Source organism: Gossypium arboreum, chromosome 6 (assembly GCF_025698485.1).
Source record: "Gossypium arboreum isolate Shixiya-1 chromosome 6, ASM2569848v2, whole genome shotgun sequence".
NCBI classification, from domain to species: Eukaryota; Viridiplantae; Streptophyta; class Magnoliopsida; order Malvales; family Malvaceae; genus Gossypium; species Gossypium arboreum.
The window spans coordinates 111776620-111799947 of record NC_069075.1 but is presented as its reverse complement, the minus strand read 5'-3'; positions in this window follow the sequence as shown (position 1 = coordinate 111799947).

The window sequence follows — 23328 nt, the reverse complement described above, 5'->3', positions numbered from 1 at the left end:
ATGCCCTAAATATGTGTATATGGATTAAATTGAATGAGATGAATGATTGAATGGTTGAATTTTTATTGTATTAGATCAAGAACAAAGAAAATCGGACTTAGATCGGGGGAAGTCCAAAATAGTTGAATAGACGACTTGTTTTATCCGAAACCGTCCGAGGTAAGTCAAATTACAATTACATGTTAATTGAAATGAATTTTGTACATATAAACTGTAATCTATATTGGATGGCCTTGAGAGCCTGATAAATGGATTTTGAATAAATTCTGATAATATGATAGTATCCGAAAAGCTCTGTATGTTTCTAAGAAAAGTTGACATCTGTCTGAGACATCAGGTAAGATCGTGTCTAGAACATAGGCCTCGATTGAGATTTACGTATATGACCATGTCTGAGACATTGGCATCGTATCTGATTTCGTGTAAGACCCTGTCTGGGACAGAGGCATCGATATTGAATTACATGTAATACCATGTCCGGGACATCGGCATTGTACTTGGTTATGAACATCTGTATCATTTCTAAACCGTCTGATGTTAGCATACAAAATATGAGTATATGAAATGTATAACCTATATAGGTACATTTGTATCGTACAAAATTTCTGAATATGAAAAACTCTGCCTCTGTGAAATATATATGGAATTGGAAATGAAGTATGACATATATGCAAACAATGGTGTATGGTTAGGTATGAATTATTTTATGAAATGGTTATGAATCTATATGGTTGAATGGGACATATATGCTTTAGTAATTAGACTAATTGTATTTGGCTTACTAAGCTCTTTGTAGCTTACTCTGTGTGTTTACTGTCTGTTTTACAGTTATCATAGCTACTGAAGGCTCGGGGATAGTTGAGGATCATCACCACACTATCGATCTCATTTGGTACTTTTGAAAATGTAAATATTTGAAGTATGGCATGTATAGGCTAGTAGTTGTGAAGTATGTTTTGTGATGTATATATATTTAGCCATGTGATTTGGTTAATTTGTGTTTGAACTTATGGTTGAGAAAAGGCTTATGATATGTGATGTTAATTTGCAACTATGGCATGAATGATGTATGTTTTAGCATAAAGAATAGTTGATTGGGTTGTACATGTATGTTTGTTTCCTTGTTATAAGTTGACCCATAATTGGTGGCAAGTTGGCTTAAACCAAGCCTGCATTGTGCCACATGGTTAGGGGACACGGGCGTGCCTTGTGGCCATGTAAGAAAAGCAGTATTCTCTAAAACATTACACGGCCTTGACACAAGGGCGTGTCGAATGGCCATGGGTTAAAGTCAGTAGCTAACTAAGTATCACATGGCCATAGTACACGGGTGCCTATTGGCCATGTGAAAAAGTCAGTATAGGACCTATTTTTGGCACGGCTAGTTCACATGGGTGTGTTTAGTGCCCGTGTGTGACACACGGCCTAGTCGCACGGGCATGTATCTTTAACAATTTGAAAGAATTGGTTAAGTTCTAAAAATTCTGAATAGGTTCGGTTTAGTTCCGACCTTTTCTTAAAGGTATGTTTTAGGTCTCATAGACTATATTTAGAGACAATTGCTTATTAAATGATGTTATATAATATCTGTGATTCTGAATTGGTCCAAAATGTTCTATCTATCTGGTAATGCCTCGTAACCCTAATCCGATGTCAGTTACGGGTTAGGGGTGTTACAATAGATCCTAGATCCGTTTATGGATTCATTCACTTGTCATGTTCATAGTGTGACATACCTTAATCCTGAGTGGATAATGGACTATGTATGCATGACTCGTATACTTTGGTGCAAATAAAAGCCTAAGTTCAAATAAATAAGGAACTAAAAATTGGTGTGTTGTGTATATGACTTCTGTAATATGTAGCATCATTCACAATAGTGGAATTCATAGCCCAACTAATGGGTAAATGATATCCTCTCATCGGCATTACATGATAGATAAAAAGTAAACATGGCCATGGGTCGTTTGTGTTTTCGATAAATGATTTGATTGTTATTTGATAGTAACTGACTTTTCATGAAGGACAATGTAATAGTTATCATGAGATAAAATAAGATCACATTAGGAGAACAAATTTATTCCAAAAAGATTAAGAATACCCTATGAGGGTAACACACTTATGAAAAGGTCATTGGACGATCACTAATTGAGTAGCTTTCATAATGGTATGTAATTAGGGAGAGCTCAGTCACGATACTATAATATAATTAGGGAGAGATCACGATACTATAGTGAAATGACTTCGTGAGTAAATAAGTTTATAATTAATAGGCAAAAATCGAAAGTTGTCACGCCTTGATTTATAATGTTATCTTTTTGCATTTTATATAAACCAAAGGTTTGAGATGAGATCTTGAAATTAGGGTCATAAATAATTAATTAAAGTATTAAAATAATATAATTAGGTATTATTATCTTAATTAATCTAAAACAAAACTTGATTATAAGGTTTAATTTGAAAATAGTGTGTTTTAATTGAGTTATGACTTAATTGGAAAAGGGTAAAATGAATTAAAATATTAATAATGAGACTTGACTATGATTATTAATTATTGTATATAAACTAAAATAGGAATGTGTTAAAAACAATAAAATAAGTTAATAAGAAAAAAAAATTAAGTAAATATGTGAGCTAATAAAGAATATGTAAGTTGAGCTCGAAGTAAATATATACAATTGAGTGACTAAAATAAGTAAGAAATAAGACATAGATTGAGTGGTTAGGCATTGGTGCCTCCTCTTCAAAAGCCAAGGTTCAAGTCATCCTTCTCCTATTTCTTTTCCTTCTAATTTTCAGTAACCTAAGATAAAAAACACACTAAAATAAATATTATTTGGAGTAGAAACTTAACAAGAATGGGTAGTAGTCCAATGGTTAACACGCCACTATCCCCTTGCTTATCCAAGTTTGAGCTCCATTTTTTCCTTTTTATTTCATAATTTCACCATATACGTCTCAAAAACATATCAATATGATTAAGCGTAAAAAATAAACAAGAAATGGATAAAATCCCAATGGTTAAAGCGTTAGCCCCCTTAAGTGACCAAGGTTCGAGCCGCCTCCTCCTCCCTAGTTCACCCTTAGGAATTGACCTAATTCCTTTCTAACTAGAATTCATATCTTACCCTTCCTCGAAATCCCATTCCAGTAGAATTAGAATTTTACAATCTTTTTATCTTCTTTTCTTAATTAGAATTTTATTTTGCCCCTTTTCAAATCCTAATAGAATTTCCCCTCAATCTTTCTATTTATTCTATTTTTATTTTCTTTCCCTTTTCTTTACACCATATTTTCATCCTAATTGTTGATATTTTTTTCTTTCGATATCAAATCAACCTCCGATAAATCAATTCTTTACCGATTGTTGAATTCATTGTTGATAGCCTCCATAATTCCATCAAGTTCGGTAAGTGCATCTCATTTTAAAATCTAGACCCCAAATTTTGTAAAATTTCTATATGATATTAACATTTCAAATTAACTAGCCAATTGTTCACGGTTCTTGACAAATCTTGTCAAATCTTGAAATCAACCATTGATTCTTGTGTAAATGTCGTTTGAAGGACCTAATTTAGGTGTGTCGGACCAGAACTGGGCATAAGAAACGTCAATTGGACTCCTGGTGAAGGGTGTGTGTTCTTTTAAAAGCGAATTGGGGCAAATCGTGTTTTAAAATAGGGCCACATGGGCGTGTAGGCCACCCGTGTGGACCATATGAGTCGTGTCTCCCCTGTAGCTTAATTTTGCATGTTTCACATAACCTCAGTCTGTTACACGGCCTAGCCATACAACCGTGTAACCCTTCCACATGGCTTAAGGCATTTCACACAACTATTTGTCCCTATTTTTCTTTTACCCAAAATTTTATGATTTTTTTAGTTTAGTCCCTGAATTGTTTCTGAACCGTTTTTAGTGTTTCATTCTTCAATTAAGTACCTGATAATATGAATAATGTTAGAATCCATGACCTGATTGACTGAATTAATGTTATATATAATTACATGAATTATGAATTGTATATTTCTATTGTATCCGTATTTGTAATGGTACAAACAAGCTTCCCTTATGTTACCGTTAAATCGAACATATGATGAACATGCATTTTACTACTGAATCAATCTGTTATAAGTATAATATTTGCCACTGAATCAAACTGTTACAAGAATAATGATTGCTACCGTAATATTTTGTTAAAAGTATATTAAATGCTATAGTATTGATCTATTTTGAACATGCCATATTGCATTGCATGGAGTGGGACAATATAAACAGAAAAAGTAGTACAGTTTATCTGCACCATTGAGTGGTTTATCCACACCGTTTGAGCAGCTTTTATCTGCACTGTTTGGGTAGTTTATTCACACTGTATTAGCAACTTTTATCTGCAATAATGAGTGGTTTAACCACACCGTACTAGCAGTTTAATCTGCAAACATGTTGTGTATCCACAACCTAGTCACAGCTTGTCTACAAAATTTTTTTTATCAAAAACTCCAACTGTTCATCCGCCTTTTTTATTACTAGTGGTTTATTCACAGCGAATAGTTCATCCACAAAAATGAGTGGTTTATCCACAATGTGGTGTAAAGGTAGAGGAGTTCTGGGAAACTCCTACTATGGTGTATAGCAGTGGGGTAACTAAAATTGCATTGCATTCATAAGCATATACATAGTATTGAGATATTGTGACGATGAGATAAATTGAAAAATCGATATTCTGAAATTACTATTGTGAATTTTGTGATACTATTAATGGTTAATTTGAAAATTTGATTCTTTGATTTGCTAATTGATTGCAATTATACTATTCTTTTTTATGACCTATCGACTGTTTGCATTGACTTTCTTGTGATTGAACTCACACTGAGCTTCATAGTTCACTCCTATTTATTTTCCTTCTTTACAGCCCACCAAGTCAGGACACAGACACGCCATTCAGAGGGACTAGGCTCGGTTTTGTCTATTAAAATATTTTAAATTTATTATTTGAAATTTTTCATTATTTAGAAACTATAATATTTTGTTTAAATTGTGGCATGGGACTTAAGTTTTTCTTGGGATTATTCAGCATGCATGACCTTTAATTATGATTAGGTTATTAAAATTAGGGAATTTAATTGTTTCTACATGAAATACAGTGTAACACCCTAAATTTTTGGGGTTAAAAGTTTTGGAGTTTTGTGGTTAGGGTCACAGAGAAGGGTGTGCTATTGTGATTAGTCGCGTGTTTAAGTGACAGAATGGGCCTATTGGTCTGGTGGTTGAGTGAGTGTCAGTGTACGTCAAGGTTCTTGGTTCAAGTCTTTGGGTGCGCATTTTGGAGGGGCAGTGTATTTTGTTTGTTTTAAGTTAATATATATATTTTAATTATTTGTGGCTATTTTATTTTAGTGGTTTTATCTTCTCTTTGTTTTTCTCCTGGACGTTCTTTTTGTTGTTTCTTTTCTTTTTGCTTTCTCTTTGATTTTTTCTTTCTTTCTCTTGGGGAATGGTTTTGTTGCGCATATTTCGAAGAATTTCGCTCCTCTGTCATTAAATTAGGTGTGGGTTTCATACTCTTTCTATTTTATTTGCAAATTCTAATTCGACTATTTGAAGAGTCGTTAATTGGTGTGTAAGTGTTCGCAAGTCTGTTGTTTTTGATGTGGAGTCGTTGTTATATGCTTAGAACTTGTTAGTTATGGTACTATCTCGAGATATCGAGGTCGAGAAAATGCTACGAGGGTTAAAGTATGATTTTTTGAAGTTGTTTTGAGGTGGTTTTGTGACCACACAGGCGGCCACACGGGCATGTGTCTGTTCACACGGCCGTGTGGAATTAGGGATTAGGGTTTTCAGGTAAATTTTGGTGCCACACGGCCTGGCCACACGACTGTGTAGCCAATTTAGGGATTTTGTCAATTTTCACACGGTCGTGTCCCTTGGGCACATGGGCGTATGAGTTTGGGAATTAGGGTTTGAGTGATTTGGAGCCACACGGGCGTGTGTTTTGGATACATGGTGGTGTCTAGTGGGTACACAGATGTGTGAGACCCTCACACAACTGTGTTAGCCCTATACTTAAATTTAGTACAAATGGACAGAGAGTTACACGATCTGTCCCACGGCCATGTCCCTGGTCCACATGAATGTGTGCCTTAGTCACACGGCTGTGTGCCTCTCTTCACACGGCCGTGTGCCTCTCTTCATATGGGCGTGTGCCTCAGTCATATGGTCGTGTGCCCCTCCTCACAGGGGCTTTTGATCTCCCACACGGCCTAGGCATTACCACACGGCCAAAGCACATGGGCGTGTGGTTTTAAGACACTTATATTGGTTCTGTGTGCATTTCTAATCCGAGTATGTGTTTGCGTGTGCTCCGACCCTTAGCTAAGTTTTAGTGAATATGTTCTAGACTCAATATCTGTGATGATTGTGTGACGTGTGATTATGAATCTGGTCTGTGGAGTGTGTGGCATATCTGTTCTATCTAACTGACAGTGTAAATGTCTCTGTTCTCTGAAATTGTGTGCATACATACATTTGCATAAAGTTAAGGATTTTGAGTGGGTTTATGAAGAGAAAGGGAGTCTGATTCTGATCTGGTCTGGCAGTTTGACTGCAATTTATTCATACAGCGATTTATCGCATGCGGTTACTCTGGTGCGTCGGTTTGTTGCGTCTTGTTATTTGTTCTAGCGATTAAGATCGCAACTAGCTTTGTCTGATGGACTATCGCATTGCACAGTACAATATATACACTAGCCCCTACTGCGTATTATTATTTGAATGGCTTAGTCGACATATGTGGTGTGTAGGGATGGATGGACCTTTCGAGGTCCTAATTGGTGTATTTGGTTGGATGAGCTTTAATAGCTCTTTTGGGGTGTGATCGGGGGACGGAGAGGTGTGTTGGCTGGATGGGTGGTTTTTATTTGACTGTATTTCATCCACATCTATCTATGAGTTCTGACTGTAAAATTAGTTATCTGTAACCTGTTTGTATGAATAGCATTTGTACTGAAACTTTTGTGTGAACCTGATGTGCTCTGATTGTTAAACTCTATTGGGTCACTAGTTCCAGGTATGCTTTCTGACTCTGTGAGTATTTGAAATTATGTTGCACTGCTGATTTAAAATCTGTAATTCTGTCTCTTGTCTTGTTTCGAATTCACACTGAGCTTGAGTAGCTCACCCCCTCCTAGTGTTTCCTTTTTAAGTACACTCTCGAATTCTAACGCTAGACTTGGTATGCGGAGGTCTCGGATAGTCTTAGAGAAGAATAACTTATCAGTTTATTTCTATTTGTTATTTGGTTTTGGACTGTAAGATTTCATTAGAACTGTGGTACAAATTTCGAGTTAAATTTTAATCGTTTTTATTCCGCTTATATATACTACCTTAATTGTAATTTTACTGATTGATTTTTAAACGATTAAATATTACGATTCGACATATCAATTGTTTGTAAAAATTTACTTACGATCACTTCAGTGATCAATGTGACATCCGGGATTCGGTCTAAACTTCTAGGCTGAGTTTCAGGTGTTACATATAGCTTCTATTAAAACTAAGTTAGGTATTAATTTATCTGCTGCTAGATCATAAATTTATAAAGTATTAAATAAATCAAAAATTAATTAAGTTTTCAAAAAGTAGTCTCCATTATGTAGGGAAGTTAAGTTAAATCAGATTTTGATAAACTAGTAAACTTTTCTTTAAATAGACTAAAGTTTTCTATAAAAATAAACAAAAATTTAAAATGATTGTTTTATAAACCCTGATTGATATTAGATCATTTCGGTGACCGATATAATTTTTTAAATTCGGGCTAACGTCTAGACTAAATTAAGGAGGTTATATTATAAATTATAAAATTAAATATTAAATATTTAAAATAAAATTCAATGTACTCTATTCTAGTTTAATATATTAAGTTTTTTATTAATTGAATTCAATGTATAATTTTTAGTTTCCACTAGCAAGAATATGGAGAGAGAAGGCATACTTTCATAGGTTGAAGGGCTGTAACCTATTGAAAGTAGGCAGATTTGAAGACCAAAAAGCAAATTAAAAGACAATTTGATCCATTACCAAATTCCAATTATAAGTTTTAGTACGAATCTGTCGTCCTAGTCACCTAGCTTGCTTGAATAACAAGGCACATATATCACTACTCTCTTTCTTCATTTTTATCACAATATATCATGTGGATCCATACAGAAGCCAAAATCCATCTGCTATTCAAAATAGTTAATTTATTGTATCACTTTTTTAAAAAAATTATAAAATTATAAAATAATATATATATAAATTCTTATTTTGATTTATAAAAAATATTTTTTTATTTTTTATCCTAATGTAATTTTCTGAGTCCGCAAAGGCTTAACAGCAAACTGCTGGCAATAACATTTTAAGGGTTCTTTTCTATGAAAATAGAGTTCAAACATGTGTCAGTGAAAACTACCTTTGTCGTTGATCATGTTTTCAAATGCTATAATAATAGGGTTGTCGGTTAAATTCAAGAGTTTTTAAGCATCACTTTAACTTTGTAAAAGATTTATTTCTTTCATTTAAATTTATGTGTTTTTCATTTTTAAATTTATATTTTTATTAAATCAGTTTAAAATAGATAAAAAAGTTAACGTTTTTAATTTTACTATCGTGAATTGTCACGTGCATGATACATTAATATTTAATTAATTTTAAATTTAAAAATTTTAAAAATTATAAAAATAATTTTAAAATTAAAAATTATTAAATTTATTTTAAAATATGAATATTTATAAAAATATTTTAAAATATTTTGAAATTTAATTAAATGATGACATGTCATTTATGTGGCAATTCACGTGTAATATGTTATGTCAACAAAGTTAAAAGATATTAACTTTTCCATTTATTTTGAAATAATTTAATAAAATAAAAATTTAAAAATAAAAATGAAAAATTAAATATAAAAAAATCATTATGCCATGTTTTTATGATCACAAGCATCTTAGCTTGGAAACTTTGAATAAAGACGACATTGATTGCGAATGTTCCAAGAAGTAGATTAGGATTAAGACTAAATTAAGTACATAAATTACTTTGTGTAGGAATTTGTTTTCTTTTAAATTTGTCTAGGAAATTGCTGATGCCATCATCAATTAATAATAGCTAAGCTAGGTCTTAAAAGAAGAACAAAATTATGTAGCTTTCACCAAAAACAACACCCCAGTGCCAGTTGTATTTGCAATTATGATAATTTTGACTAATCATTTTCTAACTACTATGAAAGACAAATATAACCAATGAAATCGTCATTTCTGTGGTTTTATTACATCGATATATATATATATTACAATAATTAGATAAAATAAAATAAATATAATTAATATAAATTTAAATTTGAAATTCGAAAATATTAATAGAATTTTTTTGTAAAAATTAAGATCTCTGAATTTTTTTGTTTTTAAAAAAATAAGTTATAAGAGTAATTAAATAAATTAAATATTACTAATTAAATTAATTTATTATTAACTTATATAAGAAACATGTATAAAAGTAATATTCTTACCAAACGTAACATTAGTTTATATTTTTATGATAACTTTTAAATAACATTTAACATGTTAAAACAAATTATATTTAAATTTTAGCATAAATTTATTACACCTTTTATATGTACTAGTTTTTAATTCACATACATTACATGTGGTTTTGCACGTTTAATTATTTTGAATATTGTATTTTTAATTACTGTAATTGGATAAATTCTTTGATCTAATAGTTGAATATAATTAAAAATTATTAAATTATGTAACAATTTAAATATTATAATAATAATTTTCAAATTATAATTAAAATATTTTTAACATGTTCAATATACAAAATAGTTGTGCTTCTTGTAATAAATGTAAAGTAAATTACTCGAAATAATAATTAATTAACATATATTAATTATTTTGATAATTTGAATATAATGCTAATAAATATTTCTAATTGTTATTAAAGTGTTAGTAAAATTATTAAAAAATTGATATATTGTAAATTAAACTATTTTCTATTCAATTTTTATTTTTAACAAGAAATGAATTTATTAATAATTTTTACATAATATATACTTAAAATAAATGAAATATATTATATTATAAAATTTATTATTTATAAATTTTATATATGAAATATAAAGTTAGTTATTATATAAATAAATTAAAATTAATATTTAAAATATTTTTTATTCTTTTAATGGAAACATAATAATTTAAATATAAAATAATTCAATATAAAATTTTATTCTTTATTTTTATTATATAAATTTATTTAATAAAACTCTTTTAATAGAATCAAAATTATTATTTATAACTATTGTAAAATTTCTTATCAAGTAATTTTTAACTAATTATTTTAGTAACATTAGAACTCTTAGATATAAATGTGATAAATCTCATAAATAATAAAAATATTTAAAATGAAAAATTCAATGATCTAATGAGCAACAATGATTATATTGGTCAATTTAAAAGTTTTCTAAACTCGTACTTTATAAACTTATGCTTTACATGTTATAGATAAAATGAACGTTGTAACACTCCAAACCCAGTCTAGACGTTATGGCTGAATCTGGTGACATCATAAGGAATGAGTTTTGAAAACCGTGTTGACTTTGTAAATCATTATTAGTTAAAATTTACTAAAACTGCAATTTAGTCAATTTTTTTACCAATCTTATTACAGCGGAAGCATTAATCGTTAAAGTTTGAAAACGCAGTTGTGTCTTTAGGAAAACCGTTGTTTGCACAAAAACCGTCGTTTTAATAAAACAATTTTATCAGAGCAAACAAGTTGACAAACAATAAACAGTTAAAAACCAAACAACCCATAGAGTCCCCAAAAATTACAACTCTCAAATAAGTCCAAAATTTAAAATAAACCAAAAGTACTAAGTTTAATTGTTTTGCGATATAGTGGTCACCGTTGTGTCTTCGCCGCATCAGTCCGTCTAAGTTTGTGGATTATCTGACAGAACAGACAAACAGATGTGAGTTTACGTAAACTCGGTGTGTAACCCAACAGAATTAGACAAGCAAACATATAGAAACATTTTAGACAATCAGATATAGAATTGGGCTTGTGCCCTTCTCAAATACAGTTATAGAAACAGATGTACAGATTAGATAACAGATTCAAATAAACAAAGTCCTACCCCCATCCTCTACACACCAACTCCGACTATCCCATCATACCATGTGGGGTTAAAAATGCCCACCCATCCCTATACACCACTTTGTGTCGTTATGACATGTATAAGATAAAGTGCAGCCAAGTTGCCAGGATATAGGCGATGATCGCCACACCAAACACTTCCTCCACATATATATAAAACCCATCCCAAAATAGATGTAGATATCAGATACAGATTTATTAGACTAAACACGCTCAACATGCTTTATACAAATAACAGATACACATAGATCAGTATAATCAGACATACATTAGTATCCTAATCAGATCAGTCTAACATAATTTCATAGCATACAGATAGGGGTTTAAGTAGCTTTTACCGACCCTACGATAGGTCTACAGTTAAACGGAACTACCCTCGCGACCCTAGGGAATATTTTAGAATTATGGGCCCACACGCCTAGATTGGCCTTTGCCTGTGTGGCCCACACAACCTGGCCCAAAATCCACATGCCCATGTGGGCCCACACGCCCACACTCAATCCACCACACAGCCTTGTTTTGCACACGGCCATGCCTTCATCGATCACACAGTCGTGTTCTCGCACACGGCCTACCACACGGGTGACCACACGCCTGTGTGGCGTCGACAACATTGTTTTTTGGCTTTTGCCGACGTTCGTTTTTCTGTATTTTGGGTATACACATGTTACGATTTCGGTGCGAAAGCACTCCTGAGCCACTCAGCACCTAAAATTGACCAACAAAATACAGGATTAGTCGCTTAAATCGAAACTAAAATCGAAACCAAGTCTCCCCTCAATCCAATAAATAACTGAATCCCTTACCTTAAAATAACTCCTAGCTTGTGCAGGGATTCAAACACAAGTCCCTCAACACACCAATTCCCTTACCACTTGAACCAGCAAGCTTATTCTGATATGAAGTTACAGATAATTAAAAATAAGCACACAGAACAAAGATAAGGCTTAGATCCAAAAATAACAAAATTTATTAGGGGTAAGACTTAAACCCAAAACTTCTCACACACACCTAAAACACTTAACCACTAAAATAGATACACAATTATGTTAGATTTTACAAAAATAGAAATAAATTATTTGGGGCGTTACAAACGTAACCAGGTTTGTAGTTGGATTGCTTTGTAGTAAATTCATGAGATGTGATAATGATGGATGGAAAAGTGTAGTGGCGTAACTAAATTAATAATAATATATGTGATGAAATTCAAACGCTAATATTAATGAGATGAATTGTAGTACAAATATAAAATGCTCATTAAAGGCATTAAATTTAAATTTTATATAGTTGAATTTTTAATTTATTTGAAATTTTAATAAATAATTAAAGTTTATTAGAATATTGAAACATTATTTAATATACCTATTTAAACATTTTAATTTATTAATATAAGATTATATAAAATTTCATTATATTAAATTAATAAGAAATTTAAGTTAAAATAATTTAAAAGTATTTTTTGTTAAGAATTTACCGAAGGTAAAACTAAAGAAATGTTTTGAAAATTGCAAGTGATATATGTTAAGTGGAAGTTTTATCTACTAGTTGCAACTTAATATATAGTTGCAGTATGAAAATTTTTCTTATTAGTTGGTATGTTTGGTTAATGAATCTTAATTAATTATTTCTATTTTTTAGAATTCTGAACAACAAATCACGAGATTATAATTGGATGAAAGAGATTGGATCAAGCAATCTTAATGTGATTTACTTAGCTTGTATATTGAGATATGCAATTACAAAAAGATGTAGATTAACTTTGTGAAAATTTATCCAAACTTTTATATCATTATATTAAAGGTAATTCATTTAGTGAAGATTGGGCAAATAAAAAGAAAAAAAAGATTCGAGATTACGTAGTGAAGTTGGGCTCCAACTTTATATATTGAAAACTTGTAATTTTTGTGTGGGTCTAGATTTAGAGAGAACTCAAACTATTTATTGTGAGAAATATTAGGGAGTGATCTTGTAATATATATATATATATATATATATATATATATATATATATATATTCTAACTATTCTATTAGTGTGTAACTAAGTTTTCAATGAAGGAAGCATTAGTGGCAGAGTGATCTTAGTTGAATGTATAAAAGTGAAGTTGCAACTTGGTGAATGAATTAAATTTTAATAAGATCTTGTACATGTTGATTCATAGTAAAGTACTCTTTGGGCAAGATCCTGCAAACGTAAGAGGATTCTAAATTTTTGAACAATTTTTTTTGTGTCCATCTCCATTTTCTTACAATAGTCCCTTGAAATAGTTACAACTTGACGTATATCTAGACTAATATCTACCAACAAAAATCATTGTTCTTTCAATATATATCAATTATAAAACAATAATTTTATTTATTATTTTAAATGAATATAATTATTAACATTTTTAAATAAAAGGAAAAAAACTAGAACAGAACTAAAGTAAGGTTGACAATGGAGATGGGCATGACATGTATTACTAAATCCACGATCGTTCTATTGTTAGCATGCTCTACCTTGGCTTCTTTTTGTATATAAAAGTAAAATAATATCTTCAAATAGACTTAAGAGAAAATTTTGCCTCTAAATTATAGTGTTTTTCATATATAGGTAGTTAAAGTTTTTAGGTCGAAAGTGGTATCTAAACTATAATTACATTATAGAAAATTGTTCAACCATTTTTAATTAAAAACTCTATTATCCAATTACATTGCAACATGTGGTACTTCTTATACTAAAATAAAAAATAAATTGAACTAAAATAAATTAAAATAAATTAAAAATAATTAATTATATAATTAAATTAAATTGAAGAAAAAGTTATAATCAATAAGGCACATCTTATATTATTTGAAAATAATTACGATGATTAAAGACAAAGAGCTTGGAAAACTCTTAGAGATGAATACGAATTTAGCATTAACAAATTATAATAGTTCTGCTAATGAAAGCATAAGATTTTGAAAACTTAAGGTTGATTTCACATGAAAATCCCCTTAGTAAGGGTAACAAAATAAGCAAATGTTTCTTTCATCGAGTTGTTTGTGACACATCATCTCTAGCTTATCATGACCATTATAGATTAAGACTAAAGTAATTAGTGATAGCTACTACTGTTACCTAATTCTTGAACCATTGTTTCCATTAATGATCTTTGTTGATATAGGGTATCAGCAAGTGAGGATAAGGTGATGATTGAAAAAAGGTCGGTTCACCTAAATAAACAAACAACTAGAAAATGATAGGAGTAGGAAGGGAATGAGAAAGATTTGAGGGCAAGGGAAGGCAAGTGCTATGTGTAAATGCTTAGGGTTACAGAAAAGGTCCAAAATGATCCTTTCTTTATCGTGTTGGAGGGTATTTATAGGGGGGAGGTCCTATGTTTGGTAGTACCATGTCACTATCAGTACTTGTAACACCCCTATCCCGTAATCGTCGCCAGAATAGGTAAGGGGCATTACCGGACTTGTAACTCACGTCAGAACAGTAAAATTTTTAACATTTTCTTGAATTAAAGATCGTTCATTTAAATAAGTACTAAGCACAGCCAAAGGTAAAATTTAAACTTCACTAAGTAAACATTCAAAAGATGCCATTTTCGCATGGCTTATATACATTAACCAAAAATATTCTTCCACCACTAGTCTATTCTATACATGCCATAAAATAGTTCTAAACATAGCAGTAACAAACGGTGGATAGTGATAGTGTGACTAGTTGCTTTGACGATCCTCGAGCTTGTAGCTCAAGAATGAGACCTATAAGACGAGAGGAAACAGAGTAAACGGAGTAAGCATTACAATGCTTAGTAAGTTTTAAGCAATGTCAACAGATAACAATCAAATTATAACATAGTTGTTCGTATTTTTATTTCACTCTTCCCTCGTGCATACCATCCCTTTACCGAATATGCACATCTCATCATATACAATAGGCGGATAAACTCTCACATAAAAGTGAGCTCATGTGACATAGATATATCGTATGATTTCACATAACCTCTCACACTAATCCGATGTCACATAATCATAGGAATAGTCCCATAGATTGCTCTCGATGCATCATATATAAACTTGGAGTACATACCTGTTTAACCTTTCGCATTGAATATATTTATAAGCAATTCTTATTACGAAGTCTTACCCGGACATAATCTCCACACGTAGTCATCGGGTCTTACCGGACATAATCTCCAAGTTTCATGTACATTTAATCGTATGTTACAACATTCGGATTAGCCATACTGCTTTACCACATATTCATATCTCATACATATTTCACATTCGCCATTCGGCTTTCGACATATACATATCTCATATATATTTCACATTCGCCATTCGGCTTTACCACATATACATATCACATATATATTTCACATTAGCCATTCGGCTTTATCACATATATACACTTTCACATTCATCACATCGGCCATTAGGCCTTATCATATATATATACACTTTCACATTCATCACATCGGCCATTAGGCCTTATCACATAAATATACACTTTCACATTCATCACATCGGCCATTAGGCCTTATCACATATATACACTTTCACATTCATCACACCGGCCATTTGGCCTTATCACATATATATACACTTTCACATTCATCACACCGGCCATTAGGCCTTATCACATATATATACACTTTCACATTCATCGCATAAAATCCAAAATCAAAATATAAATTTTCATGTATTCACATCACAATTACTCAAATATACTTCACATACCACATATACTATCATGTTATGAAATCTTGTCCGTCTTTTATAAATGATCATACTTGTTATTTTTATAGCCTATATCACCAATTAGATTTTAAAATCACTTATTGTACAATTTTACATCTCTTAATTCATCAACATATTTCATTGATTAACTATCATGCAATATATTTATATCACATTTCATATATATACACGTTTATCTAAATACCTGGATTGCTTTCTTTCCTTTCTCATCCACTTGCCTAGCCTAAATAAAAATTTATTAATCATTAGCCTTATCATTCAAATTTAAGCATTGCACCTTTATAACAAATGGCATCTTTTATCACATTAGCATTAATCATATTAATTCTCATGTCACTTATACCATATAACCACTTCTATCATTGCTCTATTACTATTCAACATATCTATAATTCTATATTACATATCATAACATGGTCACTATTAAATAATATCATTACACAAATCAATACTAACTTCCTTCATTATACATAGCAAACTATTCATTATGTATCATCAATTCATATTAAAAACAATTCAAATCTTCATACACTACCATATTAAATCATGCTAGTTACTTTTTTCTTCATTTAGACTAAATATACACACATAATCTTATCTTCATTACAAAATTTCAAAAATCATAACAACAACTTTCTTAAATTCACTCTAATTTATTTCTTTAACAAATTACCACAACATTTACATAATATACTTTTAAAAATTATAAATCATTTAACTCAATCATTTTTACATGAATACTTAAAACTAGCCTAAATTAATTCATAATAAAAAAACACAATGCTCATAATTCTCTCTTTTTAGCTTCATTAAATTAACTATAGCAAAATATGTATACAGTTTTCTCTAGCTCATTGAAACAGAGCAAAGAAAATAAATTAATCTTCTTTCTCATTCACGCAATGAGGCAACACCACATTTTTTTTGTCATCATTTACATCCCATATTATTTTATCTTCTCAATAACCATTACAAACATGTTTAACATTTTTCCATCACCTTGCTGCGCACATATTAATGGGAAATTACTAACACCTTTGATTCATCTAATAGTCTTAGATAACCTTAATTTCAAAATTCACATATCCATTCAAATTCACTCAATTCTAATCACTTAAAACTTCACACATTATAATACATATTTTACAATAAATAATATTCAATATTTGTGACTCGTGCGTCAACCATTGACTAGGTCACTTAATCACACTCTCCATTAGAAATTTTCGCCAAATTCTCATGTTAGATAACGCCCTTTAATATATAATAACTTACTCATCAACAATTTATTCATTATTATTTTGAACTATAAAATCATTTCTACTTAAAACAAATAATAAACATTTAAAGTATGCACTATATCTATTCTGATTAAAGAAAATCACTAATTATTCAAATGCTTCAACCTTAGCTTTACTGAAATCACATACACATATTTACCACATTTTCATTCATTAAAAAGAAGCAATAAAAATCCAAAATATCTTTTACTCCATCAATCCACATTCACTACCATTCAAAATCACTCCACATAAACATTGATCATTAGCATCATCACATACATACGTAAATGATTGCATAAGCCCTTGATAGCATGGGTTATTTTAGAACTTAATCAAAATACCATTCATTAAAATTCTCAGATTTCAAATGTACTATAAATAATTTTTGAAATATACAAAAAAATGGTCTTTAGCAAACATTATCATACCAACTTCCATAAAAATCAACATTATAACATGAATTATTTTAAAACATACCACATATTTGTATTCATTATTATTCATACATATATAAAATCACATTTTTACTTAATTTACATACTCTACAACGTATCACTTATTCATTCTTATTTATCATCTTAATTATTAATCATCAACATAGACTCATTATCACATATACCTACATGCAATCTAGATAGTCTACATTTCTCACATATAGATCCTATCACATGTCTTACACACTATTCAATCAACTCCCAACGAGTACATGAATTAACACCCCTATCCCGTAATCGCCGCTGAATAGGTAAGGGGCATTACCGGACTTGTAACTCACGTCAGAACAGTAAAATTTTAACATTTTCTTGAATTAAAGATCGTTCATTTAAATAAGTACTAAGCACAGCCAAAGGTAAAATTTAAACTTCACTAAGTAAACATTCAAAAGATGCCATTTTCGCATGGCTTATATACATTAACCAAAAATATTCTTCCACCACTAGTCTATTCTATACATGCCATAAAATAGTTCTAAACATAGCAGTAACAAACGGTGGATAGTGATAGTGTGACTAGTTGCTGACGATCCCCGAGCTTGTAGCTTCGCAATGAGACCTATAAGACAGAGGAAACAGAGTAAACGGAGTAAGCATTACAATGCTTAGTAAGTTTTAAGCAGTGTCAACAGATAACAATCAAATTATAACATAGTTGTTCGTATTTTTATTTCACTCTTCCCTCAGGCATACCATCCCTTTACCGAATATGCACATCTCATCATATACAATAGGCAGATAAACTCTCACATAAAAGTGAGCTCATGTGACATAGATATATCGTATGATTTCACATAACCTCTCACACTAATCCGATGTCACATAATCATAGGAATAGTCCCATAGATTGCTCTCGTATGCATCATATATAAACTTGGAGTACATACCTGTTTAACCTTTCGCATTGAATATATTTATAAGCAATTCTTATTACGAAGTCTTACCCGGACATAATCTCCACACGTAGTCATCGGGTCTTACCCGGACATAATCTCCAAGTTTCATGTACATTTAATCGTATGTTACAACATTCAGATTAGCCATACGGCTTTACCACATATTCATATCTCATACATATTTCACATTCGCCATTCGGCTTTACGACATATACATATCTCATATATATTTCACATTCGCCATTCGGCTTTACCACATATACATATCACATATATATTTCACATTAGCCATTCGGCTTTATCACATATATACACTTTCACATTCATCACATCGGCCATTAGGCCTTATCATATATATACACTTTCACATTCATCACATCGCCATTAGGCCTTATCACATAAATATACACTTTCACATTCATCACATCGGCCATTAGGCCTTATCACATATATACACTTTCACATTCATCACACCGGCCATTTGGCCTTATCACATATATATACACTTTCACATTCATCACACCGGCCATTAGGCCTTATCACATATATATACACTTTCACATTCATCGCATAAAATCCAAAATCAAAATATAAATTTTCATGTATTCACATCACAATTACTCAAATATACTTCACATACCACATATACTATCATGTACAGACTTGGTCTTGGCCGAATCTACATCAGTCATTTTCCAATGAATAATTCAATTTCACGCCATACTATCATTTCATATTCGAATACTCATATATCATTTTACAATATCACGATTTAGAATTCAAGTATGGGTTTAATCAATAGCTTATGAGCAACTAAAACAAGTTTTATCCATGTTTACAACAAAATCACATATTCACTACGAGCTGTTTTCCAGAGCAATGGTCACTAAATTATTTATACCCGGAGCTACACGACTCCAAATCACTTGCCGTTAATTTTCCCTGAATATAGACTCGTATATCTTCCATCCATAAATTTTTCAGAATTTTAGGTTTGGCCAATCAATACCAGATTTTTCTTAAAATTTCCCCTGTTTCACTGTTTGACTAATCTGACCACTCTTCACTACGAATCAATTTTTTCATTGTACAGAATTCATAAAGTGTTCTATTTGACTTCATTTGAAACTAGACTCATTAAGGAGTCTAAGCATATAAATCTTATCTTATAACCATTTTTGTACAAATTATAATGATTTTCAAAAAACAGAACAGGGGATTTCAGAGTCATTCTGACATTGTCCCACACAACTTTAAGTATCTCTTTATAGGAAATTTCTTTGCTTCCACGGTCTCTTTTATAAGAAATTAGATCAACTAAGCTTTGATTACCTATTTTATTCAGCCTATAATTCCACACCAACAATTTATAGTGATTTTCTAAAATCACATTACTGCTGCTGTCCAAGCAAATTATTACAATTTGCTCTTAAATTTCCAAGTCCAAACACTTATGAACTTACCATTTGAGTTTAAGACATATCATGGCCACATCATATCTTATTAAATCCACTCATTATGTCCTATTATGATTGAATTTACTCAACGTTTAATTGCTTAAAACTTACCTCGGATGTGGTCGAACGATTTCGGCGGCTATTCGATCACTTTTTCCCTTCCCTTATCCAACTTTGGTCCTCTAAGCTCTTGAGCTAATTCAAACAAATTTAACTTATTAAAGTCTCATTATGCTAGCTTATGGCTGAATATGACAAGGAGTTTGATAGGTCATATGGCCACCTTTAGCTCAAACACAAAATGGTCATACGCATTTTTAATCACATTGAGCAATTTAATACAATTAATCTAACATTTCCTCATGTGCACCTTTATGACCGAATACATGCAACACCAAGCTATCTTTTCATTCATGTGTGCATCTTATTTAAGCATGTATATCCACAATCGAATTCATCATATAAATATCTATGATTTCACTCAAATAATCTCATTACAACACATGGTGCTCCAACCATTATTTAAATTCAAAGCTCGGCTAGTGCACATATATACACTAGCAATCAATTACTAACATTTGCACTTCATCTTAATAGCTAGCTTAGCAAACCTTAATTTAACACATAATTCATGCATATCACATTCCAAGCATTCACTCAATTCTATCACTTAAAACACACACATTACTCAATAACTTCATAGTTCAAATTCGACAACTACACCACTAATATTCAAAATCATATTCGGCCTTAGAGCTCCCTTGTTAGCCGATTTTTTTCTTCATTTAGCAACTAAAATAATAAACCACAACATTTAAATTCATCTCATTCTTCTCCCATTTGACCGAATGAACATTTATCAAATGAAAATTCAACTAAACAACAACATCTTTCTTTCTAAAATGTATATACACTCATACGCCAACTTTCAATTTATACTTTTCAACCATGAACTCTACTCATTCAAACATCATTTAAGCCACTTAACAATTAATTAACATCTTTGAAAAAAACTTATCAAAATGACACCAATTTAGCACTTGCCGAATGGACATTTGTCTATGATGCATGAAATTAAACCATGGGTTAAATAAGCTATGCACTTATCAATCTAATCTCATAGTCAATTAAAAAGAAAATCACAATGCATACCTATTCAATTTGCTCCTCCCCTTTTTTTTTTAGCCTTCTACTTGAAAATTTCAACTTATAAGCAAACAAATTTCATGGTTTTCCACTACATGCAGTCGGCCTCTCCTCTCTAGCTTCATTTGAAAGAGACAAGGAAGCAAGATAGAAAAATAAAAGTTGAAGTCTTTCTTTCTTCCATTCACGGCAATGGAGGGGGGGCAACCACACACATTTTTTTTTTGTCATCATTTACCATCCCATTATTATTTTATCCTTTCTCACATAAACCATTAGCACAACATGTTTTATGACATGTTTTGCCCATCACCCTTTGTCATGGCCGGCCACTAGTAATTAAATGGGGGAAATTGACATGCAAGTCCACCCCTTTGATTACATGCACTAATAGATCCTTATAGATTAACCTATCACATTTCAAAAGTGTCACACATAAGTCCTATTGACTAAATTCACATGCAATTTACTAAATCGAAGCTTAAAACTTTCACACATTCATAATCACATATTTTAGACAATAAATATCATATTCAAATAATTTGGTGACTCGGTTTAGCGGTCCCAAACCGATTTCGACTAGGGTCACTTTAGGTCATCACAACTCTCCCCACTTAAGAAATTTTCGTCCCAAAAATTTCTACCGATGCATAGTTTAGGATAACGTCCTCTTATTGAATTATATTGATATAAACATTAGCTCATCGATAGCAATTGTAATTCATTATTGATTTTGCATCGATCTATAAAATCATTTTCTTATCTTAAAACAAATACATAAACATTTCTACAAGTATGCACATATATCTCATTTCCTTGATTTCATAAGCAATAATCACTTAATTTAATTCACAAATGCATTTCAAACACATATTAAGCACATATTAACATGTATAATTCACATCATCAACCCACGTATTTGTAACCCACATTTTCATTCATGTATAAGCTGTAATCTGACTGAAAGTACACATATACTCAAACATCCCAATAAATATCCTTTATAACTCCATCATATCTCACTATTCAACTTAACCTATTTCCAACAGAAAATCAACTTCCACATACCTGAACATTGAATTCATTTAGCACATTCAATCACATTAACGATACCAGTATACAATCGATTTGGCATAAAGCCTCATATAGTATACCGGCATGGGGTTTATTTTAGCACATAACCCTTATATCCAAAATTATCAGCATTCATTAAAAATTCTTACAGACTTTCAAATGTCGAACTTAATCGAAATAATTTCTTGAATATGATTAACAAAAAAAAAATAGGGGTCATTTAGCAATAGCACATATGACTTCATATACCAAGCATTCCATAGACTAAATCCGTAACACATTTATAACATGAATTCACTTCTTAACAACATATCCACCATATTTTTACGTATTCACTTATTTAGTATACATAACATAATATAATATGAACTCACCAATTTTTACTTTCAGTGATTTTCACATACCTTCCGTACATACCCGTATCACTTATTCTGAACTTACTTTATTTATCATCTTAAATATACCCGTTAAATCATTCGAAATCATTACGGGTACTCATTATGCACATATAGCTCTTACAATGCCATATCCTAGATACGGTCTTACATATTCTCACATATCGAGCCGATGCCTTATCCCAGACATGGTCTTACACACTATCTCAAATCAATGTCTTCGTCCCAGACGAGGTCTTACATGAATTCCACTTCACACACTTAGTGCCCACTGACCGATCTTGCACTCATAGTGCTCGGTTAAAAGAATTCACACACACACAGTGCCTCTAATCATTCACACACATAGTGCTCTTATTCATTCGTTATTACACATTGAAATGACTTAACCAAGTCGATAAACATCATGTATGTACACTTTTAGACATATCATCTCATTTAAATTTGAATTCGTATAGTAATGAACACTTAAACTTTGCTCAAATTACTGGCACGAAGCCTACTAGGCACGAAGGCCCGAATACACATCACCAGCATGATTGCTCTTCGGGACCTAGTCCGGATATATCACTAGCACGAATGCTCTTCGGAACTTAGTCCGGATACATCACTAGCACGAATGCTCTTCGGAACTTAGTCCGGATACATCACTAGC